This window comes from Sus scrofa, chromosome 8 (genome assembly GCF_000003025.6).
Source record: "Sus scrofa isolate TJ Tabasco breed Duroc chromosome 8, Sscrofa11.1, whole genome shotgun sequence".
NCBI lineage: Eukaryota > Metazoa > Chordata > Mammalia > Artiodactyla > Suidae > Sus > Sus scrofa.
The window spans coordinates 6,791,042-6,818,593 of NC_010450.4; positions in this window are offsets into that span (position 1 = coordinate 6,791,042).

Below are 27,552 nucleotides of genomic sequence, written 5' to 3' on the forward strand. Positions count from 1 at the left end.
AGGAAGGCAGGGGTGGCCTTTGGAATGGGCAGCAGTAAAGGGTAGAAGAGAATAGGAAGGCTCTGTCTGGGCCTCATCATAAGCATTTATGTACAAGTTTACATAAAGCATCCTGAGGAATGACCACTAGGAATGAGATGGACTGCACAGAATCTGGAGGCGGACATTCCCTCTGCAGTAAGTGGAGCGAAAGAATAAACAAAGTATCCATTTGTGTTGTTAGGAGTCATTATTCTTCCCCAGCTTTGTGACCTTGGGAGACAACTAGTTACACGTAGACACTGTATTACTTTCTTATTTGCTGCTCTGACCAATTACCAAAAACTTAGTGGTTTAAACAATGCAATTTGTTTTTTTTTTTTCTTTTTTCTAGGGCTGTGCCCACGGCATATGGAGGTCCCCAGGCTAGGGTTCTAATCGGAGCTGCAGCTGCCAGCCTATGCCACAGCCACAGCAACACAGGATCCGAGCCGAGTCTGCGACCTACACCACAGCTCATAGCAATGCTGGATCCTTAACCCACCGAGTGAGGCCAGGGATTGAACCTGCAACCTCATGGTTTCTAGTCGGATTCGTTAACCCCTGAGCCAAGAGAGGAACTCCATAAACAATGCAATTTTTTATCTAATAGTTCTGGAGGTCACAAGTGCAAACTGGGTCTCACTGAGGTAAAATTCATGGATGGGCAGGGCTGTGATCCCTTCTAGAGGCTCTGGGGAAGATGCATTTCCTGGCCTTTTGAGCCTCTAGAGGCCACCTGCATTCTGTGGCTTTTGTGGTCCTTCCTGCGTCAAATCCAGCAGAACTGAATGGAGTCATTTTCTTGTTGCATTGCTCTGGCCCTCTCTCCTTTCTCCCGCTTTTCCATTTAGGGCCCTTTGTGATTATATGGGGCCCACCCAGATAATCCAGGATAATCTCTCTATTTTAAGGTCAACTGATTAACAACCGTAATTCCACTTGCACCTTTAATTTTCTCTTGCCATGTGACATAACATATTTATAGGCTCTAGGAATTAGGGCAAAACCATCTTTGGGGGCCGTTGTTCTGCCTTCCACAGGCACTGTTTCTCAAAATCAAACATGCTGTTTACCTTGGGGGAGGGGCATGAAAAAAGTGTAAGGTGCTGGCCGAGGACTCTGACTTCAGCATCCCTTGTTCACGAGCCCATGTGATCTGCTAATAAATTTTATTTGATGTTTCCCTGTTTCTTCACTTACGTATCAGCAGCTCTGTTTGGAGACCGGGTGAATGTCATACAGGGGGAAGCAGGAAGAGGGTGAGTCTGTATGGGTCTTGCTCTATTTCTCTAGCTGGGGTAAACTACTTGCATGTTTACAAAGATATTCCAGACGTAAATATCCAGAGGGATACTTGTTATCCTTCAAAAGGAAAGAAACTGGGAGACAGGTACAGTGGAAAGTCCACCTAAGAATCTCAAAATTCTAGGCCAAGTGTGTCTTTGGACAATTCACTCCCTTTCTGCTTCTCAAGTTGACCTTCTCTATGAGGGGTCATCAAGAGATTGAACTCCCTGACCCTCTGGTGACCTGGCAAGGGCTGCGATTCTCTCACTGTAAGAGCAAGGCTAACGTGATCACGGCTATGATAACCGTTAGATTTATGACCTAGGCTGGAAATTTCTGAAAAGGAAAGGAGGAGTTATTAATAACCACCCCAGGATAATGAGCAAAGGAGAGCTAACCCAGGTCTCCCCAGACCCTGGCTATTTGTGCACGTCTCCCTTGGAGGTCATGGGCTGTCCCACTTTTCCTCATTTGATCCTTTCTCCAAATCTTTTTTTTCCCTTTTTTTTTTTTAGGTCTGTACCCACGACATTTGAAAGTTCCCAGGCTAGGGGTCAATTGGAGCTACAACTGCCAGCTTACGCCACAGCAACGAGGGATCTAAGCTATGTCTGCGACCTACACCACAGCTTACAGCAGCATTGGGTCCCCGACCCACCAAGCAAGGCCAGGGATGAGCCCACATCCTCATGGATACTAGCTGGATTCCTTTCTGCTGAGCCACAACAGGAACTCTCTCCCTCCAAATCTTTAAAAGTCTATAGGAGGTATGCTATGATGGCTTTTTTTGCAGATAAAGAAAGTGGAGCCCAGGTCACCCAAATGGCCGGTGATCAGGCCAAAGTACCACTTACCTCTTTTTCTTAGGTGAAATCTCCGAGCTACTTCTTCTAATGCCTGGGGTCATAGGCTTTCTTAGGACACAACTAGGGTTCCTTTATTCATTCATTTAGGGGCCAGGGGGATAGATAAGACCAGGTTGCCATCCTCAAGCCTCTCATAGCACAGAGGTAGGGACTGGTGGTGATATAATGGGGGAAACACAATGTAGGTTTAGACCCAAAGGAGTCACTTGGGCCAATGTGGAGAGGGTTAGAAGTCTCCTAGGGAGGAAATGATACTTGAGCTAAATGCTGGAGACCTTCCCTGGACCGCGATGGGATGTGGGGTTTCCAGACAATGGAATAGATGTGAAAGGTGCCTTGGCTCTTTCAGAGATGAGCGGGTGGTTCCCTCTGATGGAAGGAGGTCACAGGAGGAAATAGCTTTTCAGACAGTATTCAATGCTGATGTCAGAGAGACCTAGGCTCAAATCCTGTCTGTGTCAGTGTCACTTACTGCTGCTATTTAATCTTTCTGTTCACGAAGTTTATAGATCTGGAAGTAGAATTACATGTATCTCCCTCATTTCATGTCTGTTATCTCAGATAATGTAAGGTAGGTAAGAGAGCTAACGTAGTTATTATTTCCAGACATCATTGCAAGGGCTTTACACCTGTTAATTCTTCAATCTTCTCAACTCTTTATTTTAGACACAATTCCTCCCCTGTTTCATAGATGAGGAATAGAAATGCAAAAAATATAAGTAACTTGTTCAAAGTCACATTCTAGTTAACAGCAGAGCCAGAATTCAGATGCAGCCACGCTCTTAACCAGTGGCATCAGTAGCATATGTAACATACGATAAGCATAGGACAGGGTAGTGGGGGCACTGGTGAGCAGTGGAGGTGGGCAGAGACCAGATCTTGAAGAGCTCTGATCATCTTTTATTTTTTTTTTGGCTGCCCCAAGGTATACGGCATTCCCAGGCCAGGGATCGGATCCGAGCCTCAGTCGTGACCTACATCGGCCACAGTTACAGCAACAGTGTGGCAACGCTAGGTCCATAGCCCACTCTACTGGGCTGGTGATTGAACCCGTGTTCCAGCGCTCCAGAGACACTGCCGGTCCTATTTTTCCACAGCAGGAACTCCTCTGTCTTTTCTTTTTTTTTTTTTTTCTCTTTTTGTCCTCTTTAGGGCCACACCCTCGGCACATGGAAGTTCCCAGGCTAGAGGTCTAATCGGAGTTACAGCTGCTGGCCTACACCACAGCCACAGAAACGCCAGATCTGAGCTGCATCTGCAACCTACACCACAGCTCATGGCAACACCGGATCCTTAACCCACTGAGAGAGGCCAGAGATTGAACCTGAAACCTCGTGGTTCCTAGTCGGATTCGTTTCCTCTGTGCCATGATGGGAACTCCCTTTCTGATTGACTTTTATCTGGTAGACCATTAACAGCCCCAGGAAGATGGCACATGACATGGTTGATTTTCCTTTTAGGATGATCATGCTTGTGGCCAAGGTTTGGAGTAATCAAGGCAGCATGTTGTCTTTGTAGGATTTTGAAGGACATTAGGACATTTTAGGTTTGTTGAAAGAGATTAAAAACCCCCTCATTTACAGCCTTTATGGCATCACAAAGAGAGGACAGACAGTATGTAAAGGAAGAGAGAGTGCCAGAATGCTATGGAGACTGCTCCTATGATTACGTAATAATCCTGTCTTTCCACAGTTTTTCTTTTTCTATTGGAAAGCCTGGCTTAACCAGTCAATTTGGATGAACATACAAAGCAGCATTAAAATTAGTAGAATGCACACTATTACATTTAGAATGGATAAGCAATGAGGTCCTACTATGTAGAACAGGGAACAATATCTAATCACTTGTGATGGAACACGATAGAAGATAATATGAGAAAAAGAATGTCTATATATATATATATATGACTGGGTCCCTATGCTGTACAGCAGAAATTGACACAACACTGTAAGTCAACAATACTTAAATTAAAAAAATACTCCACTTAAGCAAGGCTGCTCAGTTAGTGCTTTCAGCGAGTAAGCTTCATATTAATGATTCCATTTCTCACGGATAGCGGTATGTACGGTGTTAGTCAGGAATCAGGGGCTTTGAACTTGAAGCTTATACTGACTCTGTGTCTCCATTTGTAAAATATAACACTTAAATACTATTTTTTTTTTTTTTTTTTTACTGGAAGGGCCTTTACAAAGAATATTTATAAAGATGATGTTTGTTGAGTGCCTACTATAAATATGTCCTGGCACCCAGGTCTACCCCTCTCTTGGAAGGTAACTCAGGAAAGTAACACACCTTTTGGATTTCTGAGCAGGGGTGAGGCATTGGATTTTTGATGTTCGTTAGACTGAGGCTGAGGGAGGGACAGGAATCAGTGAGACTGACCAGGGCTGAGCTGGCCTTCCAGCTTCCTTGGAGTTGGCGGGGGAGTGGGGCATGAAGCTGGTCACAAGCAAAAGTGGAGGGAAAATAAGGGGGTTAATAAACATTCAAAAGAAACTGAAAGACACCAGCCTTCTCTGTGGGTTTATTTTTTGTCATGTGTTTCCCATCAAAGTCCTTTCTAACAATAAGAGCTAATGTTTGTCAGGCACTACTTGTGGGAAGGACCATATTCCAGCTAATCTGAATGTATGAACTCCATCCTCAAACCACCTTGGGTGGCTTGCAGCTCAAGGTGTGAAATCTTTGAGGCAGGCACTGCCTTTGTCCACATTTTATGGAGGAAACAGCTGATGTGGAGAGGAAGACTCTTGGCTGAGGAAGGGACGTCACTGCATCTTTGGCAACAGCTGTGATGTTTTCAACCCCAAGTCCATGTGTCTGTCTCTCACCTAGACACTCGGAGTGATTTGTATCAGAGGGCTGTGCTGCTGCCCTTAGTTATCTGTGTCTCCCTTTACACTGGCACCTCCCAAAACCTAGGGTCTGTCTTATTAATGAGACAGACAATTATTAACATAGGACCTGCTTGATAAAAGCCACATGAATAATTTGATGAGAGAGCATCACACAATAGATGGGTAGGGCAGCCTCTTTGCTTTGAATGTGAAACCAGATGCAGGAAGAAGGTTTCCACTCCAAGGTCTTTGACGATGAGAATAAGAGGAGTGATATTTAGGGTCCAAGGGTCCAGCTTGGCCTCCTGGGTGGTTTCCAGCTCCACGTGTGAAAGTTGCCTCCCCTCATCAAAGAGGAAGATCTGCAGGCTAATATAATAGGTTTGGAGCAGCCAGCAATCATTTTACTCATTTTTCTCTAAAGATGTGAGCTGGTGGCCAACTGCAGGTCTGGAACACTAAAGCACCCCTGTTCTGAACTGCTTTGTGGTATCCACATTTGGGGTTTTGTGGGCAGGGAGGGCACCAAGCTTCTTGAGTGCAATGTAGAACCTGGTGTCCAACACAACCATAACCACTGGTTTCTCTTAGCAAAACCAAGAGCGCTCTGATTTTTGTCCTTAATCTCACAGAAACCCTTCCAGCCTAATACTTCTGGATCACAGAACATTCTCTCCCAAGAATAGCTGCCAAATAATTTTGAGATTATAAAAACGTATACTTAATCCATAAAACAAAATATCTCAGAGAATACTGGAACAGAGCATCTTGGAAATGCATATTGCTCACATTTTCTTCACCAAGTCTTTTCATTTTGATAGTCTGGTTTAGTTCTTTAAATGTAATATAAAAGAAAGATTTTTTTATTCAAATATTGAAACCTCTGTCTCTTTCCTTGCCCTCGAAGGAGTCTACCACTCAGGGCAGCTGCCCTCATTGCAGCTACTCAGAACCTGGGTGACTGCCCCCCCCCAGTTATCTTTCTGGGCCCCAGATCATCAACTTTCTCTGTCTGACTTAACTTCACTTAGTATGATAATCTCTAGGTCCATCCATGTTGCTGCAAATGGTATTATTTTGTTCTTTTTTATGACTGAGTAACAGTCTATTGTATATATGTACCACATCTTCTTTATCCATTCCTCTGTTGATGGACATTTATGTTGCTTCCATGTCTTGGCTATTGTAAATAGTGCTACAGTAAACATTGGGGTGGATGTGACTTTTCGAATCATGGTTTTCTCTAGATATATGACCATGAATGGGATAGCTAGGTCATATGGTAGTTCTCCATTTAGTTTTTAAGGACACTCCATACTATTCTCTGTAGTGGTTGCACCAATTTACCTTCCCACCAACAGTGTATGAGGGTTCCTTTTTTTTCCACACCATCCCCAGCATATTCTGACTTGTTTGAGGTGATACCTCATTGCAGTTTTAATTTGCATTTCTCTAAGAATTAGTGATGTTGAGCATCTTTTCATGTGCTTTTTGGCCATTTGTAAGAAGATATGAAGCTGGAAGAAATTTCAGAAACACTCTTGGAGATTCCACAGGTCCATTAGCATATTCAACAGAATGTTGGCTGCAGCACCAGGAGACAATGGACACCTTTCAAAGGAGGTGCCAGATCATACATAGAAAGTTCAAAGCAGACGATCAAAAACGAGTTAGATGTCTCGCTCTCATCCAGGATATCACTCTCATCTCACTCTCATCCAGGATATCAAAAGGGAGCAGAGTGGAGAGTGAGGACAATTCTTTGAATATGTATTTTTGAGAAATATACTTATGTGCTATGAGACCCTCCCACCTCAGGAAAGAGGGGAGATGCCTGTTTTTGCCTAAAGCCAGATGAGGGGAAGGTTTTCAGTGTTCTGGAATCTGAGTCTTTTCTCACAAATCTAAAGAGCAAGAGATAAACTGACCAGTTCGTGTGGATGAACTGGGTGGGATGGGGCTGTTGTCTCTGTTAGAGATCCTGCACTCCACATTTCTCTGTGAAAAAGGGGTGTGAGCGAATGTTTTCCGTTGACAAAATGGGTGCCTTGAGCGAGAAAGAGCTCCGTGTGGAGTCATTTTAGTGCTGAATCAAAACAGCACCAGCAACAGTGACAGACTCCGAGTCCCTGTCTTAGACCTTTGGAGTTTGAATTCCTGCGTCCACGAGAGTTTGAGAAGCACTCTTGTAGATGGACGTGCTATATTTATCGTGGGCTTTATCCACTGTGTGCATAACTAGATCCGGGACTGCCACAGCCACACCACCATTGTGTGGGTGTGATGCACACACAATGTGCATCGCAGAACGGGGCTTAATCCAGCTACTTTGCGTGCAAGGTGTGTGACCTTAGGCTGTCAATTCACTTAACTTCCCAGCCCCAGGTCTATCCTTTAAAAAATGTGGAATCTAAAATATGACACAAATGAAGCTACCTACAAAACAGAAACAGACTCAGACGTAGAGAACAGCAGACTTGTGGTTGCCAAGGGGAAAGGAGGAGGGAGAGGGATGAATGGGGATTTGGGGGCTACCAGATGCAAACTATTAGATTTAGAATGAATAAGCCATGAGGTGCTACTGTAGAGCACAGGGGGTATGTCTAATTTCTTGGGATAGAACATGATGAAAGATGATATGAGAAAAAGAATGTAGGTATATATACACATACGACTGGGTCACTGTGCTGTACAGCGGAAATAGATACAACACTGCAAATCAACTATACGCTAATAAAAAACAAATTTCACTTAAAAATGTGGACATTATTCTTTATCATGACTCTGCAAAGTAGGACATAGTGAAAATAATAGTAACTATAATGGAGCCAGTGTACAACCCAGTTCATCCTAACCCTCCAGAGACTTATTTCCAACAGGATAATCGCATACCCACCATTGTCAAAACAACATAGTGTCCCTTCCTTCCTTCCTCCCTTCCTTCCTCCCTCCCTTCCTTCCTTCCTTCCTTCCTCCTTCTTCCTTCCTTTCTTTCTCCTTCTTCTCCATCTTCTTCTTTTAACATCTGCTTGTTTGGCAATCTCAGCCAATAAGTAATATTGGTTTAAGTTTACATTTCTTCAGTGGCACTAAATTACTATAAAACCCACCATGCATCAGTTCCCTGCTTGTTCTTTGATAGGTGAGGCCCTGTGTCCTTAGCTCAAGTATTTGATTTTTTTTTTTTTTTTTTTAGGGACACGCCTGTGGCGTATAGAAGTTTCTGGGCTAGGGGTCAAATTGGAGCTGCAGCTGCAGGCCTATGTTGTAGACAGCCATGGTGACACCGGATCCAAGTCATATCTGGAACCTACACTACAGCTTGCAGCAATGCTGGATTCTTAACCCTCTGAACGAGGCCAGGGATTGAACCTGCATCCTCACAGAGACTATGTCGGGTTCTTAACCCAAAGAGCCACAACGGGAACTCCAAGTATTTCATTTTAAGCCTACCCACAACTCTATCAGGAATGGTTATCTCGTTCCAATTCCCTAGAACATTATGAGGAGGAATTACGGATGTGAGGACTGACAGCTGCGGAAAAGTGCATTAAGAACTGGCAGTTGCCCGGAAGAAAGAAAGCAAAGCTGCCTTGGCAAGTTGGATTAGGGTCTGAGTCATCAAGAAGAGAGGAATTATTTTCCCGAGTCTCTACTGTGTGAAAAGGTAGGGAAGGTTTTAATAATATCTAACCAAGAGTTGAGCATGCAAGATTATTTTTAAAATTGGGATTTCTGAGTGAATGCCATAGAATCAAGGTTTCAGCAATATTAAATAAAAAATAAGCAGTTTCTACCTGAATTAATTCTCAAGGGCTTTCTTCTTTATAAATGGCAACATTAGGACTCTCTGGATGAGGAAAAATTTCTTTAACATTGTTTTCCTCCCTTTTAATTTCACTTTTTGGGGGGTTTTGAGGTTTAGAATTCTGATAAAGTTAAGTAAATAGGTTAATAAGAAATATATAAATGTCTCAGTTGAGGACAGGTATATGAGCAAGTTAATATTTTTATAGGAGAACCGCAAAGAACACCTTGAGACTTCTGTTTTGGGGAAGATGAAGTAGATACACTTTGACCTGTTCTTTCCACTAAGTCCAATTAAACACCCTAGGTGTTAACATTAAGAAAAATGTAAGGAAACTCTGAAACATGTGAAGATAATGGACTGGTTAGGGACTTTTAGACCCAAAGAGAAACCAGGTAATGAGCTCCCTGAGTTTTCTTTCTGCTTCACATATCTCAAACTTGTAACTGAAGAAGGCGGCCACCCAGAGAGGCCAACAGGCACAGATAAACACAAATGAAATCTTTACAAAAGCCTGCCCTCTCTACCCAGAGGAACAGGAAAGGGGCAGGCTAGCAGAACAGAAACCTTCTAGGAAATAACCACTTGATAGTAGCCAAACGCGGCAGGAAGAACTGGCCCAGCCACATCAACAAAGGCTGAGTTACAAGCCTAGATTTCCACCTTGTGGGTGTAAAAAGGGGCCCCAAGCTCCTGCTGGGGTAGTGTCAGAGGAGGCCAAATAGGAGCTGGAATTTTCATCCCTGCCAGGCAGTAAGGAGCTCCCTCTCCGTCACAGTGTGTGTGCAGGTGTTGCGGAGAACCTGGACTTCCTACATTATTGGGCAGTCATGAGGGGTTTCTTCTCTCTACCCCACACTGGGGTGGAGCCAGAGAAAGCCTGTTGGGGAATCATGAGACACTTCTCCCACCAAACAAAGAGGTATGAGTGAGGTCTGGTGGGAGGAGACCTCCCATCCCTGTCTAGCAGTAGCAAGGGCACCCCCTTGGGTACCATGGAGGTCAGGTGGGGTATCTAGAATTCTACCGCCACAGTGATTCTGGGATTAAGATGCAATAGCTTACCTTCTTTTCTCAGAGTGGTGTCAGGAGGCCATTTAAAACATAAGGTTTGAACAAGATTTAGAGTCAACATAATATCTAGAATGTAAAATTTCAACTAAAAGTCACTCATTATCTCCAAAATCAGAACCTTCTGGCTTATGAGAAAAAAGACAGTCAACAGCAAGATGAATAGAAATTTTAGAATCATCTGACAAAGATTTTAAAAAGCCATCATGCATCGTTCCCATTGTGGCTCAGTGGGTTAAGGACCCGATGTTTTCTCTGTGAGGATGCAGAATTGATCCCTAGCCTCACTTGGGTTAAGGATCTGGCATTTCTGTCAGCTGCAGTGTAGGTCACAGATGTGGCTTGGATCTGGTGTTGCCATGGTTGTTACCTAGGTGCCAACCATAGCTCTGATTCTATCCCTAGCCTGGGAACTTCCACATGCTGCAAATGAAGCCATAGAAAGTAAACGAATAAAATGAAATAAAAAGCCATCACAAAATTTTTCAATGAGTAATTAAAAATAGGATGGACAGAAATTTAAAAAATACAAAAAGGCATAGACATGCAAATTCTCAGCAAAGTGAAGACATGAAGAATCAAATAAAAAAAGTAAAAATATAATAACCATAAAATAAAAAACTGGATGGATGGGCTCCATAGCAGAATGGAAAGGGAGGGGAAAGAATCAATGAACTGGACATAAACAGCAGAAATTCCCCAATCTGAGCCACATGGAGAAAGAGACTAAAGAAACAAAACAGGGAGTTCCCGTCATGGCGCAGTGGTTAACGAATCCGACTAGGAACAATGAGGTTGCGGGTTCGGTCCCTGACCTTGCTCAGTGGGTTAAGGATCCCGCGTTGCCGTGAGCTGTGGTGTAGGTTGCAGACGCGGCTCGGATCCCGAGTTGCTGTGGCTCTGGCGTAGGCCGGTGGCTACAGCTCCGATTGGACCCCTAGCCTGGGAACCTCCATATGCCGCGGGAGCGGCCCAAGAAATAGCAACAACAACAACAACAACAAAAAGACAAAAAATAAAAAAAAATAAAAATTAAAAAAAAAAAGAAACAAAACAGAATACCACCAGCAACAACATCAAAAAGGACAAAGGGAGACTCAGAGACCTGTGGGTATGACAAAGGTCTAACACTTGTGTATGGGAGTCCCAGAAAAACAGAAGAAAAAGGGTAGGGTTGAAAAAATACTCAAAGAAAAATAATTATTGACAAGTTCCCAATTTTGTAAAAGCCATGAACCTACATATTACACAAGGTGAATGAATTCCAAATAGGATAAACCAAAGAAATCCACACCAAGGCACGACACAGTCAACCTTCTATAAATTAAAGACAACAAAAATATCCTGAACGTAGCAAGAGAGAAATTATGTATTACCTTACGCAAGGGGAAAAAACAATTTAAATAGTAGTGGATTTCTTATCAGAAATTATGGAGACAAGGAAAAAAAATCAGAAGTAACCACAAAGCCAAAATACCATGTCTGTCTGCTTATCATCTACCTATCATATATCTTTTACCTAATCTATCATCTATCTATCTATCTATCTATCATCTATCTATCTATCTATCTATCTATCTATCTATCTATCTATCTATCTATCATCTATCTATCTATCATCTATCATCTATCTAATAGCCTTCATGAATGAAGGGGAAATTAATACATTCTTAGATAAAGAAACACTGAGGGAACTTGACATTATCATACCTACCCTGACAAATTGCTAAAATAAGTTCTCTAAACAGAAAGGAAATGTTGAAAGAAGAAAATTTGGAACTTCAGAAGAATAAAAAACAAAGTAAGTTAAAACATAGATAAGCAACAATATACGTTCCTTTTGCTCTCGAGTCTTCTACACTATGTATGATGGTTGAAGCAAAAATTATAACACTTTTTTTTTGTAGAATATGTAAGACAATTAGAAATGAGAAAGGACAAAGGTTTGTAAAGGAAGGGAAGATTTTTACACTTTACTTGACACGGTAAAAGGACAATACTAGTAGACTGCAAGTTTCAATATATAATGGTAATATCTAAAGCAATCACTTAAAAAGCTATTCAAAATATATACCCGAATATACTATAGATAAATCAAAATGTAATTGAAAAATGTTCAAAAACCCACTGGAAGATAAGAAAAAAGAAGACAAATGCAAACAGAAAGAACAAATAGAAAGCAAAAAATTAAATGGACATTTTAAGCCTTAACATCCAAATAATTACGTTATTTACATTTAATCTAGACAGATATTGGCAGAGTGAATTAAAACAGCTCGATTAAATGTTCTCTAAAAGAAACTTATTTCAAGTATAATGATATAGGCAGGTTGAAAGGAAAATGATGGACAGCAATATTAACCTTTTAATTTTAATTAATTTTCAATATTAATCAAAGGGAAGTAGGAGTGATTACATTAATATGAAATAAAGTAGACTTCTGGGAAAAGAACTCCCAGACAGAAAGGGATATTATATGAACAGAGGATCAACCTGCCAAGAAGACATAGTAATTCTCAATGTGTATACACCAAAATTTTCGAAAAAAAATTGAAATAAGAAATAGGCAAATCCACAATTGTAGTTGGAAACTTCAATACCCTTCTCTCAACAATTAACAGAATGAGACAGAAAACCCTCAAGGTTGTAGAAGAACTTGACAGTACCATCAAATAAGAAGGTCTAATCATCTTTTATAAAATACTCAGTAGTAGCAGAATATACATTATTTTAAAGCGCCAGCGAAACATATATCAACGTAGTCCACTTCTGGGCCATAAAAAAAATCAAAACAAATTTAAAATAATTTAAATATAAGGCATGCATGCTCAGACAAACATGGCATCAACTGAAAATTATTAACAAAGATAACAAAAAATCTCTAAGTTTTTGAAAACTAAACAGCACACTTCCAAATAATCCATGAATTAAAGTGGATGATTGAAGGAAAATTTAAAAAAACACATTGAGCTGAATGAAAATAACAATACAATATATGGAAACTTGTGGGATATGACTAAAAAATGCCAAGAAGAAATTTTATTGCATTAACTAAATATATTATAAATACAGAAAATCTCAGATCAATAACCTACATTTCTACCTTAAATAGCTAAAAAAACTGGAGTTTCCATTGTGGCTCAGTGGTAATGCACCCAACTGGTATCCATGAGGATTCAGGTTTGATCCCTGGCCTTGCTCAGTAGGTTAAGGATCCAGCATCGCCATGAGCTGTGGCAAAGTTTACAGATGTGGCTCATGTCCAGTGTTACTGTGGCTGTGGTGTAGGCAGCTTCTATTTGACCCCTAGCCTGGGAACTTCCATATGCTGCAGGTGTGGCCCTAAAAAGAGATTAGAAAAAATAAAAATAAAATAATAGAGGAACAAAGTAAACTCCATGCAAGCAGAGGAAGAAAACCATAAAGATAAGAATGGAAATCAATGAAATCAAAAGCAAAGTCATTAGAGAAAATGGATAAAATACTAGTCTCTATAGCTTTTAGATAATGTAAGCTCTTTGAGGTCACATCTGAATTATATTTTCCTGGTATTCACTTCTTGCTCATTAAACCTTGAACTGTAAGTACAGTGCTAAAATTTTTCCAAAAAAAAAAAAAAAGGAATTCATTTAAAATTACTGCCCCCCTGTCCCTTCCGCCCATGGTAGTTACTTGACCATATTTCATTCGATGTTTAATGTGTAGGAAAGTATACATTGGAAGTAGGGAAGATTAGATACATACATCTGAAAGATGCATATTGGAAATTTATCAGATAGTTTTTACATGCAGTCCCAAGCCAATACTTTCACTGCCACTGGCTTTTCAAAAAGAAATGGATTTGAAATATAGACCATTATTAATATGATTCAAACCTCTAAGTTTATCCAAGTAAACCCGAGAATGCTGATCTTCAATGTGAATTGAAGAGCAGAAGCCAACATATAGGGCCAGATGGTTCACAGGCAGTGGCTGGGCGACCCTAATCATGCTACATTACTGTGGGTTTTTCTGGAGGCAAGGTTTCTAAGTGAGGTGTGTATAGGCACCAGCTATGGCCATCCTTGCTCTAAGGGAGTCTGACTTATTTCACTGTACCACTGAACTCATAGTACACAGACTTTACCGCTGTACCAATGCGCTACAGTTTTTTTCACTAAATGATACCGCCATTGCCTTAGGTACTCTGCCTAGCCATATGAGAGTCATTTAAGACTCCTCTGATTCCCTCACTCTCAATATCAGCTTATCAACAAGTCTCATTGATGATGCAACCTCCAAAATGTGTCTTAAACTCTGCCCACCCTTCTCTCCTTGTTCCTCATTAAACTCCGCCTCCATTAGTTCTTGGCGGATGAGTGTAATGGTATTGGCCTTGAACTGAAGTGGTGCATTGTGTTTTTATTTAATTAATTTTTTATTGGCGTGTAATTGATATACAACATTATACGTTATAGGTGTACGGAATAGCGACTCACAATTTTAAAGCTACACTCTATTTATAATTATTATAAAGTATTGGCCATATTCTCTGTGTTGTACAAAATTTTATACATACTAGTTTGTCCCTCTCAATCCTCTACCCCTATCATGCCCCTCCCCTCTTCCCTCTCCCTACTGGCAACTATTAGTTTGTTTTCTATATCTGTGAGATTGTTTCCTTTTTGCTATATTCACTCACTTATGGTATTTTTTAGATTCCACATGTAGTTGATGTCCTATACTATTTGTTTTTTTCTTTGACTTATTTCACGTTGCTTAATACCTTCCAAGCCCATTTATGTTGCTGCGAACGGCACAGTTTCATCCTTTTTTATGGCTGAGTAGTAGTCCATTATGTATCTACCACATTGAAGTGATGCATTTTTAATCTTGCATTTGAATACAGGTCTGACTTTTTCCAACCTTTCCCCTTCCTCTTCCTTAAAGGGGACTTTCAACCACAAATGACGTGTTTTCTGTTCTCTAGGTTTAGAAACAGGACCCTTACTGAAATCAATGTTTCCCAGTCTTCTAGGACCTTAAGATCTGAGGAAAAACAACAACAACAAACAACCCCACACCGTCTATGCTTCATGAACTGGAAGTCTACAGCTGCCAAGGAGACGTCCCTAAATTCCCAGGGGCTCTTGATTAGGATCACCTCTAGTTCTCACCTCCTGCATATGTTTAATCATTTCAGTTTATGAGTGATCTTGCCATCACATGCCAATCGAATTGCGGCATCAATTCGAGAACAGAATATAGCCCTTCCCTTAACATACACTCATGTGCACACACTCAACACCTGTGTGTGGAGCAGACTTCGTGATCTATAGTTAGAGAGGAAGCCGGGCGTGATCTACATTAAGTCAACAAAACCTCAAGTAAAATATCAGACATCCTTTTGTGTAAACACCCTCTGGCTCCCCAACCACAGGGGATTTCTCGTGGCTCCTAGTCCTCTAACCTCTGCTACCGCTACCCCTTCTTCTCCTCTCAGGCAAAGGGTTCAGCCACACCCTTTGTGCCTTATCTCCTGCTCACAAGTCCCAGGCATTCCTTTTAACCTCAGATAGCTCATCAATGTTACTTCAAAAGAAGACAGTTTCTTCCTGAGAGAAACTCTCATTCATGAAGATAATACCTTATTATTCTCTTTTAAAAGGGTCTGATGATTTCAACTCAAAGGTTTCTAATCATTTGATTTTCACGCCACAGTTATTTACTGAGAACGTCTCAGGAACTTGGCACCACCTTGTCGTGGGGGCATCAGAGTAGTGTGCAAAGCCCAGCAAGAATTCTGCTCTCAGAGAGTGCAGATTTTACCTGCCTAGTAGTGCCATTTGCTGTTATGGTACAATTGTAGAAACGGAAGACTTTGCAAGAGAGGAATTCAGTCCTGTGATATCACGTAAGAATCTGACCTAGACAGGAGATCCAGAAAGGCCTCTCTGGATGTGAGGGTGGAGGCGGTCTTGAAGCAGTGGTGTGTTGCTAAAAGTTTAACAACCGGCTGTCTGTAAGACTAGGAGGAGAAAGAGCCCTGGTGTGTAGGATTTATGTTCTTTCTATGTCTTTCAGACTCTCAATGTGGTATGTCTGCCTGTGGAGCTAGAAAGGCAGGTACAAGAATGGCCATCATATAGCATTTGGACCACACAGAATTGACCTTAAGAGCACAGACACTGTGTGATATCACTTACATGTGAAATCTAAAAAAGCCGAACCAGGAAGTTCCATCGTGGCTCAGCAGTAACGAACCCGACTGTATCTGTGAGAATGTGGATTTGATCCCTGGCCTTGCTCAGTGGATGAAGGATCTGGCATTGCTGTGAGCTGTGGTATAGGTCACAGATATGGCTCAGATCCTGCATGGCCATGGCTGTTGCATAGGCTGATAGCTGCAGCTCTGATTCAGCCCCTGGCCTGGGAACTTCCATGTGATGCACCTGTGGCTTTTTAGCAAAATAAATAAATAAAATGAAAAAAATGAAAACAATAAAAAGCTGAACTATGAAAACAGAGAGTTGAATAGTGGTTGCCTGGGAAAATGTTCATCAAAGGATATAGGCTTCCAGTTTGCTTGTTTGTTTGTTTGTTTTTGGCTACCCAGAGGCATAAAGCATTCCCAGGCCCTGCAGGGGTCCAACCTGGGTGCTGGAGCTGCAGAGAAGCCACTGATGCCATTGTGCCATAGCAGGAACTCCCTCCCACACTTCCAGTTTCAAGATGAGTAAGTTCTGGATATGGGAAGTACAGTATGGTGATTATAACTAATAATATTCTATTGCATAACTGAAAGCCACTGAGAGAGTAGATATTAAATGTTCTCATCACAAAGAAGAAACGGTAATTCTGTGATGGAATGGAGATACTAGCTGACACTACGGTGTCGTCATTTCACAGTAGAAATGCATCCCGTCAACACGTTGTGCACCTTAAACTACACAATACGCATTTCAATTGTATCTCAATAAAGCTGAAAAAAGGAGAGTTTTCAGATTCATTGAAACAGTAGAAGTATTGAAGTAGCAGAAAGTAGGCAGAGGAGTAAAATCATCAGGAAGTGAACAACTTTGAATTTTTTACTTTTTTAAATGTAAAAAGGTAAATTACATATTATAATGTAAATGTATTTAAAAATGAAATTATATAAAATGTATGTAATTTCATCTTAAAGCAATACGTCTGTTTAACAACCGGCATGAACCATTCCTGGAACTTTGATGGTCAATGCTTGTGAGTCCATGCAAGCTGCATCCAGCGTAGCATTGATGTTTGAGTGAACTGGACCAAGCATGGGGAGTACACAGAAGGAGCAGCGTGTGCAAAAGCCCTGCGATAAGAAGGAGCTCAGGAAGGTCACTAAGTCTTTTTGCTCTGTCCTAATAATAGATGAAGCCCTTGAACGTTTATAGATTGTACTTGGGGAATGCCGGTTGTGGGAGGCGTGTGCCAGGGGGAGGGTCCCACAGTCACTGAGTGGTTTGGGTTGAATTTGGGTAAACACACAGAGAGAAGGACTCAAGCTCTGAGTAGGGGCAAGGTGCCCTTAAATGCCTTTCAATGCTGAAATGCCATGACAATCAAAAACAGACTGAAGTTTTTGAGGACAAACAGAAGAGGTAAGAACTGATGAATTAAGAACCAGAAAATGGTGTCTTGCACATTCTAAGTAGATATAAAAATATGCCAGTAACTCGAGGCAAACAACAACAACAACACCAAAAAAAAAAAAAAAAAAAAAAACCAGAAAAAACAACCACACACACACAACTGCTATCTTTAAAATAAATAGCCACAGGAAATAAGGGGTGTCAGGTGTTTTTTCCCTCCCTACCTCTCTCTTCATGGGCTCCTATTTTTGAAACATCACTTCCCCAAAGTGTCAGACAATTATATCTGCTAATATATTTTCACCAACCTGAGCCTAAAAAGGATAATGTGAATATTTATGCCATTCCCTCCTATCGGGAATAGGACAGTAAACCCTGCAACATTTTATTTTAGGAAGTTCCTTGTGCAGGAGAGTTCAGAGGGCACAACCCAAGATTAGGAAAAACTGATGAAGAGCCTCAAGTTGAAGAAAAAATAATCTGGCAGAGATCCCCCCTTTACTTACAGCAGGGGCGATGGCATGGCCTTCTACAACCCTTTCTGCCCTCCAGGTTTTAGCCACAGCTTCCTGACTCCACAACTACCGATATTGGGGGTTCCTCTCCCGCATCTTCTCTACTGTCCCCCAGGCAGGACCCTGGAAGTCTGCACATCCCCTGTGTCTGTCTCTGGACCCTGTGTCACAAGCCACCCCCTGGGTACCATCCCCTTCAGGCCACTGCCACTGGCCATTCCAGACAACAGCCCACCTTCTCCCCTTCATGGTCTGTTCAGAGGTGAAGTCCCCATCAGTCATGGCGGGAGGATAGATAGCCTTAAGAAAAACGGCTTTGAAGACAGTCAAATTCTTGCTTCATTGTGTATTAATTATGTGACACTGGGTCAGCTAGGGAAATTCTCTGGGCTTCAGTTTTCTTCTACGTCAAAGAGGGCCTAGAATACTTATTTTTTCCCCCATGGTAGGTGTAAAGGAAGTAAGTATACCAAAAAACCTAGCACTACCAATGAATGAAAACATGTTACCTTCTATGTGATTAATTTTTTTTCAGTGCAGCACCTGCGGCATATGGAAGTTCCCAGGCTAGGGGTCAAATTGGAGCTGCACCACACCACACCTACACCACAGCCACAGCAAAGCTGCATCTGAGCTGCGTCTGTGACATATGCCATAGCTTGTGTCAATGACAGATGCTTAACCCACTGAGTGAGGCTGGGGATCAAACCCTCATCCTTACAAACACTACATCAGGTTCTTAACCTGCTGGGCCACAGCAGGAACTCCCTATGTTATTTTTATCTGCTACCCGCTTTACCCTGCATCTGTGTTTTTCAAAGGCCTGTTAACTTATCCATCTAAGTGTCTGCTATGTGCCAGGCACTGTGCTGTCCATTGTTCCTTGCCGGCCCCATGATTTATAAGAGCTGCTTACCGGATGCCTGTTCTATTTTGTGCAGAGGTGCCATCATGACTTTTCAGACTATTAGCCTTGTGTTACTGCTGAGCTAACAGATCTACCAGAGAATGAATAGAGGTGCCTTAGGCCCCAAAGTGTTGCCATTCTTGCAGGGCCACCACATGTCAGTGCTTCGACCTTAATGGCTCTGGATGCAGGCAAGTTGCCCATGCTCACTTCCTAAAAGTGTGTTTTTAAAGTTAGCCATGGCTTTTACCACTGCCCATTTAACATTCTTTTTCATTTTTAAAGGAGTGTTAATAAGGAGACACACTACTACTCAATAAGCATCTACTATATGCCTGCACTGCTGTGGAATTTTATCTTTTTTTTTTTTTTTTTTGACCACACCTGTGGCATATGGAAGCTCCCAGGCTAAGGCTAGGGGTTGAAGCAGAGCTATAGTTGCTGGCTGACACCATAGCCACAGCAACACCAGATCTGAGCCACGTCTGTGACTTACACCACAGCTCAAGGCAACGCTGGATCCTTAACCCACTGAGTGAGGGCAGGGATTGAACCTGCATGCTCATGGACACTAATCAGGTGTGTTACCGCTGAACCATGATGGGAACTCTTGCACTGGGATCTTAGAGGCATTATTTCATTTCTTCCCAACCACCACCATGTGGAGAGACATCCTTCACCTGGTTTTGTCTCTAAGTTAGATCAAGCTGAGAGTAACGAAGGAACTTGCCCTCAATTCCAGGACTTGCAAAGCCTGAACATCAAAGCCTGACATCAAAGCACGACCATTTTGCAGCCTGCAGGGCTATCAATCTATCAATAGGCTTAGCTCTGCCACTCTGGCTTTGGACCGAGACTCCTCACCTCTCAGAACGTGAGAGCAACAGCATTGCCCTGTCAGGTGGGATCCTGACATTCTCGGCTCAGTCTTTCCCTCCTCTTTACTCAAATTCTCTACTGTCAGGGCCAGTTTGTGGACAATTTATATCAAGGTTGAGGGAAACTTAACAAAAGAAAAGTTTAATAGACTCACCATTGAAGGCACAGAAATTGAGCAAAAAACACGTCTGGATGACTTGCAACTGCATTCACTATGCGTCTTCTAGATTATGACCAAATTCTGGCTGCCATAACAAACAGAATCATCAAATTTTCTTCACTGTCAAAATGTTTTGTGTCAGTGCTTGTTTGGAAGTCTCTTCCCTTTCTGGATCCCCTGTAAGGATCTTGGTCTGTAAATAGATTAGTCAATTTGATGGGTGCAGCGGTCAAGGAGAACTGAATCAGGGTGCAATCACAAAGTTGCTGGCCGGAGCCTGGTGGCTTTGGAACAAAGCAGGTGAGCAGTGCTGAGGTGGGGCCACAAGCCTGATGCACAGCTGTGTTGACATCAAACAGTTGCATGATCCCGTGGCGTTCTTGCCTTATGAACAGTCTCCCCCACCCAGACCAGAAATCTTCCTCTCTAAAGGCAGCAAATGTGCCATTTCTCTTTCTTTACTTGTCAGCATTCTATATAAGATCTGGATTCTGATCTTTTGTTATGTATATTGCAAATATCTTCTCCAGGATGAGGGTTGCCTTTTTTCTGTTTTGATGAGCTGAGACTCACCCTCCATTCCATATTGATTGGTGGTGCTGGCCAGGAGCATTACTTTACAAAGGATTTTTGAGACCATGGGCAGCTCAGTAGGGAAGAGCACCATTATCTATTAAGGATGTCCGCCAACCATGGGGGTCCCCAGGACTGTCATTTTATACCCTGGAATAAGCTAGCTAAAGAGTCAAACAGATTTCAGGTCATGTTTCTGTCAATGCACCCACCGGATGGAACTCTGAGGACAGGTGAAGGGGAAGATAAAAATCATGAAAGGAGTAGGGATAGCACAGGCTATCAATAGGTAGTGGAAATACACACATCCTCTCTCCTATGGAGACAGGCAGATTTTGCCTTCTTCGAGGTTACATGAACTCTAGATTGGAAGGGTGAATAGAAGTTTACCCAGTAGGAAAAAGAATATCTCAAGACATGTAAAGGGGTATGAGATGAATAAATGGTATGTTCAGGGAAGTCCAAGCAGTTCAGTGGTCCTGTGTCAACACAGGTGTAGCAGATGATGGAGAGAAATGATGCTGGGTAGGATTCTGGTTCACATCGTCGTCATGGACATACTCTGTATGCTAAACAATTGAGACTTTGTTCTGCAGGTTGTGGTAGTGTCAGTTCTTGACACTAGTTTTAGTTAGCACTAGAGGCAAAATGTGTGAGATAATAAAACAAGGCTTGAGTGAAGGAATAATAGAAACATGGGACCAGGAAATACTTAGACATGAGCAGGTGATAAGATAGTAGCATCAGCTAGGTCTTGAATCAAGGCTATGGGCTCGTGTTTCATGTCTTGTTTTAGCAGAGGCTTCTACCTGAGGATGGAAGGGCAAGTTTGGGACTTAGTCTTTGAAAAAGTGGGGATAATGAGAGTAAAGGGTAATTAGTGGGAACTCGGACCCAGGAGTTGTGGTAGAAATCTAGTTATCAATCTTGGAGTACAGAGAGATAAAAAGAGACTAGGACTCAGGGCTGGTACAGGCTGTTGGTGTGGGCAGTTGGTCTCACGGGTGACAAGGAAGCTCTCGTTTCAGACCTGAGGCAGAAGATCAGATGCCACCGGAGTGAAACTGACCTGACATTCAGAACTTTCAGTGAATGCGTTGCTTGAAGCCTCGGCAGAGCAGAGAGCGCAGGCTGTGCCACTTCTGAGCCTGAGTTTATATCCCCTCCAGGCCCTACATGTCTACAGGATCTTGAACAAAACTGGCTCTTCTCTGAGAGGTTGAGCACCTTGACATGTCAAACAAGACTAGGGCAGTGCCGGGCAAAGATGAAGGAACAGTCCTTCTAGCTGCAGGGTCAGGACTGGCTCCTCTTGTCACTTCTGCCTGCTTCCTGCCCTCTGTCTCCCCCTCTCCCCACATCCAAGACTCCTAGAGTTGGACCAGGAAAGAGGCATTTCGGCAGTTCCAGAATGACTCTTAGATTTGTCAATTTTGTGAGCCAGACTCTGAGCTCCAGTTTTGATTAACACAGCTTCTACCGCACCTCCTCCCTGCATCATGCCTCTGTTCTCACTGGAAGGGTCTCAGGCACTGCCCAGCTGAGTGACCTTGATCAAATGTAGGCTACCTACTTCCTTATCTCTGAGCTCCTACTTCCTCATCTGCAAAGCAAAGAGAATAATCTCACCTTCATAGAGTTGAAATGAGGTTTTCTTATGAGTATTGGGGAAATGCACATACCACACGTTCACCATCTTTGCTAAATGCTCCACAAACTCCACGGTCCCTATGATGCGATCATGATGGCCTCTTGGGCTCGGTGAGTCATACCTTGACAGTCTCACCAGCTCACCAGCTCCAGAGAGACCAGAGCAGGTGTATGGGTGTGAGGAGGAGCAAGGCAAATGGAAATGAAGAGGGCAGAGCAGAACAGGAGAAACTCAGCAAGAGAGATAGCCAAAATAAGTAGATTTTAATTTACATATTCAATGGTTAATTTGTGGTTTCAGAAGAAAGGTAATTATGTGATTCTTATGCAAAGATGGTATGCAAATGAAGAACATGCAAATAAAGGAACTATTAGAGAGATCTTGCACCAGCCCAGTAGCCCAAAGGATTAATGCCATTTCATGACCTATAAGACCTTCCAGAGTTCCTGTCTTGGTGCAGCAGAAAGGAATCCAACTAGGAACCACGAGGTTGTGGGTTCGATCCCTGGCCTCGCTCAGTGGGTTAAGGATCCGGCGTTGCTGTGAGCTGTGGCATAGGCCGGCAGCAACTCTGATTAGACCCCTAGCCTGGGAACCTCCATATACCGTGAGTGTGGCCCTAAAAGGACAAAAGACAAAAAAAAAAGAAAGACCTTCCATGTTTTGTGTAGGAGTAGAGACCTTCCTGTCCTCTTCCACCAAGGCTGTGTTTCTTTATCTTTATCTTTGTATAGATCGTGGAGACTTTTCATGTGCTGATTTTCATTATAATTTTCTATTTATCATTTTGCCCACCAGATAGTGAACTTTTGGGGGGTGAGGGCTACTTTACCTTTGTTACCTGGCCACAATGGGTAAAGTGAGTCTCTGTGTTTGTGAAAAGGATGAAAGCTGACCGTAGTGAAACCTCAGCAACATAGGATCTGTAAACAGTTCTCAAAGGACACACATGAAAATGCAGTTTCTTGTCAAAGGGATACACAGAAAAGAGTCAAATAAACTGAGATTGTGTGTAGCTAGGAAAACTGTGCAAGCACTGCCAATAACATTGGTTGGATGAATAAGAAAACCTTCCAACCAACAATGTATGAGCAGAAGCATAGAAACAGGAGCAAAAGGGATCCCTCAAGGAATAATGGAAACTGCCAGAAAGACAAGACTGCCCAAGGCTAAGTTATTGAACCGCTATTTTTAAAACTGCCTTTGAAAAGCAGCTTGAATGAAAGAAAAAGAATTCGTGCAATTAGAATGTATTTTTCTTTTTGTGTTCTTATCTGCTTCTCTCATAAGCTATTTTTGGTAAGTTTGCATTAACTTTCTAACAAAATGCCAATTAAAGCAACTTTTAATAGGCTGTGTTTAAAAGACCGAATCCAAAGAGAAAAGAGTGCTACATCAGTGCGTCGATGAAGAAACCAGATTCTTAATCCTACTTGGATAATAAGCGAAATTCTCAGTTGTTTTCACCTGGGAGAGCAACATATTAAATGGAAAAGCAAACTCTCCAAGTGGCGATAGAGAATACAGGCATCTAGTGCTGGGCTTTCTTCCTTTTTTTTTTTTTCCTTTTAAATTATCTTTCCTTTTTTCTTCCCCGCACCAGTTCCTCTCTTCACAGGAACTTGTTCTCCAGATAGTGTCAAATGACACCCAGCATTCATGTTTATAACCTAAACTGACAATACATTCAACCTGTGTTGCTAGTCTGGATGTTTACGTGACATCGGTGTTCACCTATTTCCAGAAAGATGAGTTAAGCCAAGCTGCCATGTTTACATTTGGATTGCAGGTGCTCTGGGCAGAGTTCCAGTTACACTCATGATGCTTGTTGAAAAACAGCTTCAAAGTGGAACCAAAGATTTAGCTTGGCCCTACACGCACCTTTCCAGAGTGACCAGATTCATCTCCTCTTTCGTGTCTCTATAATCTGGTGTGTCCTGTTCTCTTTGCTTTCTCTTCCTCCTCCCTTTCCTGACTGTGGAATTCCGACCGTTCATGGAGACTCCTTCAGGCATCACCCCTCCTAGTCTGCAGAGAGCCTGTACTAACCTCACTGGTAGCATTTATCCCACTCAAGTGTCACTGCCGTCACTTGTCAGACGCTCATCACCTACTTTGTAAACTGAGGGCAGGTCTTTATTGATTACAACAGCCTTTCTCATAGAGGGAATTGCATATATCATATGTATCCAATGTATGTCTGTAAAATGAAAACTTAAAAATAAGAATAGAAATATAGGTGGATAGACACCTGCATCCATAGTTTAGAGAGAGAGAACAGATGCCTGGTGATTCGAGGTAAGGATAGGATCATGGATAGCAGGGTAAATAGACAGATGGATACACAGGTAGATAACAGGGCTAAAGGAAAAATGATGCAAGGATGACGGCAAATGGTCTCATCTATCACAATTTTTCTTTCATGACCTTTCCGTTAAATTTTTAGGGATATTCTAAGGATTATTCTTCCTTTCTTCCTTCCTTCCTTCCTTCCTTCCTTCCTTCCTTCCTTCCTTCCTTCCTTCCTTTCTTTTTCTTTCTTTCTCTCTCTCTTTCTTTCTTTCCTGTTTTAATGGATTATAGTTGACTTACAAAGTTATGTTGTTTTCAGGTATACAGCAGTGTGAATCAGTTATACATATATATATCCATTCCTTTTCAGATTCTTTTGCCATATAGATCATTACAGAGTATTGAGTAGATTTCCCTGTGCTACACAGCAGGCCCCTTTTACTGATCTGTTTTATAGATAGTATTGTGTATATGCTAAGATTTCAAAACCAAACTGATGACTACTAAACGGGCAATGTTGGTGGGAGGGATAAATTAGGAGGTTGGGGTTAACGTCTTATTTATTTCGAATTCTTTAGTCCCCTCTCTATTCCCTCCCTGAAAAGGCAGAAAGTAAACTAATATTTTTGTTGTTGTTGAATCTGATCAGCGCTTAATTTTGAAAAGTCACTTACAACTGACTTGGTTTCCTTTGCGCTAGTATGAAAAAACAAAATGTTTTTGCCAATTATATCTGATAAGACAAGTATTAATTGTTTCTGTGGCAGGAATCCATTTCCTACACAAATATGAAGGGCTGCATCAGTGGGCATCACCTTTAATCACAGTGGGGAAGAAAGGGGTGGCTGCCCCTTTGCCCTGAGGTCTCTTCTGCTAAGTTGAACGCAGACTGATGGACAAAAGGTGTCGCCAAGAGGAAGCGCTCTGACGTCCTGCTTGTGCTTGTATATTGTATGATCAGCACGAAGGACTCATTACTCTATTAAAGTCTGGCTTCTATAGAGAAATCTGGGGTAGTCACATCTGCTAGGAAAAATCCCCAGCCCACAAAGGTGAACACATCACCTAGAGCCTGAAGGAAGTCCTGTTTTCGTTCAGAGTGAAATATGGGGTTTTGATGGATGGCTGACACGGAAAATCTGTCTCTCTTCACATGGTGGCTACATTGGTGATCAGATATGAATTTCAGAGTTGGACAATGATCTAGACCCCAGGATGAGACTGGAGTCGCAGAGGTTGGTATAGCCTAAGACTCTTCATGAATTCTCTGCAGCACCAGGACTCATGTTTGGTCCCCAGCCTAGCACTGTGGGTTAAAGGACCCTGTTGCTGTGGCTGTGGTGTAGGCCGGCAGCTACAGCTCCAGTGCGACCCCTAGACCTGGGAACTTCCATATACCGCAGGTTACAGCAGTAAAATAAATAAAAATTAAAATTAAAAAAAATTTACAAATTACCAAAATAACTAACTAAAAAAAAAAGGGGGGGAGCCAGTGTTGCTATGGGGCAGTGTAGGTTGCTGCTGTGGCTCTTAGATCTGATCCCTGGGCAGCCATAAAAGAAAAAAGGGGAAAAAAAAAGTCTTCAGTTTTGGGCAAAGCTATTTTCGGCTCCTGGGAGGGGAAGAATAAGGAGTAATATCTCACTGAATTTCACTCCGAGTAACTGTTCTGGATGCTCGTAAGAATCCTGTGAAGGAAACAATGTATTTAAATGTTTTGTCTTACCTTAAAAACTCTGATTTTTATGACCATTCTGGGGGGGTTAATATCACAAAGCCTGAACTAAGGAATGTAGGTCTTGCATTCTTCTACGTTTCCTCACGTGTCTCAGTTGACTCACTGTACTTCCACTTCCCCCCGCAACCCCTAACCGGGCTTTCGGTTTATACGTTACAGAGAAATTATTAGCTTATCCAGCATAAGCAATTCTTTAGGAATTGTTCATAAAACCCAGGTTAAGCACCATGGCTGTCAATATTTATTCTAGTGTACGGTGACATTAAAAAAAAATTACTAATGTCCTTTTAAATAAAATATAGTAAATTAATAGTTAATATTTATAAAATATTTTAAATGGAATTAATATTTATTAAGTAAATATTTAAATAATATGTAGTAATATTTATTAAAGAAATATTTTAATAATAAATATGAATGAAAATAGGCTTCAGCTCTCCTAACCTGGTACCTGGGGCTAAGTCGTCCAACTTCTCCTCGTCTCAGGTTCCACATCTGTGAAGTCAAGGTGAGCACCTTACTGCTTGAGTTTTTATAAAGATTCAAAAGATCATCTGAGGGGAGTTCCCATCATGGGGCAGTGGTTAACGAATCTGACTAGGAACCACGAGGCTGCGGGTTCGATCCCTGGCCTTGCTCAGTGGGTTAAGGATCCAGCATTGCCGTGAGCTGTGGTGTAGGATGCAGATGCGGCTCAGATCCTGCGTTGCTATGGCTCTGGCGTAGGCCGGTGGCTACAGCTCCGATTAGACCCCTAGCCTGGGAACCTCCATATGGGAGCGGCCCTAGAAAAGGCAAAAAGACAAAAAAAAAAAATCATCTGAGGAAAGCATGTATCACATTGTTTAACATATAGGAAATGCTCAAAGATGCTTGCTCTCATTAAGACAAAGTTGTCTGGAATGCATCTTACCTGCCCCAGGATTGGTGGTATCCTTGCTAGTTTAGAGTTTCTTTGGTTTCCTGTGTCACCTCATCAGATACACTTTTAAAAAATCTGAAAGTCATCGGAGCTCATATTTTTCATAGAACAGGAAGACTGGTGAGGCAGGACACAAGAGCATTGTATCATGTATTAGGTAGAGTGTCTTCCTCCAACCCCTTGACTGCCGGGGGTCCAAGCCCACGGTGGCCAGCATGGCAGCCAAGACCACTTCTGATCTGCTTTCTCCAGCCTCCATGCTCACTGCTTCTCTATGCAAACATTGATGTTAAGAAGATTACTCAGCAAAAAAAGAAAAAAAAAATGACAGTAGCAGCAACACGGATGGACCTAGAGATGGTCATCTTAAGTGAACTAAGTCACACAGAGAAAGTCAAATATCATATGAGACCACTTACAGGTGGAA